Raw genomic sequence first — 617 nt, forward strand, 5'->3', positions numbered from 1 at the left:
ATGCATTTTTATACTATATATATATATATATATTACATATATATAAAAGTTTATCAATAAATACGCATATAAAATATTTTACTTTTTTTTTTTTTTTTTTTTTTTTAAATGTACTTGTTTCTATATATGTATAATTAATCATTTAAAAGTTCTTTTTATTTTCAGTTGTAAATTTTTTTTTTTTTTTATATAAAGAATATTTTTAAAAAATTTAGATGTGAAGCAATAACGTGTCCCTCTTTATATGAATAAAGTAATATTATCATATATATATATATATATATATTTATTTATTGAATTATGTACTTTTTTTGGAAATAATAAATATATAGGTCTATAATTATAGGAATACCATTATAAATTATCAAGAGTATTCATATATAATAAATTCTAAGAAAAAAAAAAGTCTACTGAACACTTTATTATTTTATTTGTTTTATTTTTTTAAAAATAATTAATGGATTTTTATATTTTTTTAAATAACGTAAATTAATAAATAAAACACTTTTTAAAGACATGAGCGTATAAATAATAATTATATATTCAACTATGTATGAATAATAAAATATAACAAAAAAAAAAAAAAAAAAAAAAAAAAAAAAAAAAAAATTAAAAAA

The sequence above is a fragment of the Plasmodium reichenowi genome, chromosome 11 (genome assembly GCF_001601855.1).
Source record: "Plasmodium reichenowi strain SY57 chromosome 11, whole genome shotgun sequence".
NCBI lineage: Eukaryota > Apicomplexa > Aconoidasida > Haemosporida > Plasmodiidae > Plasmodium > Plasmodium reichenowi.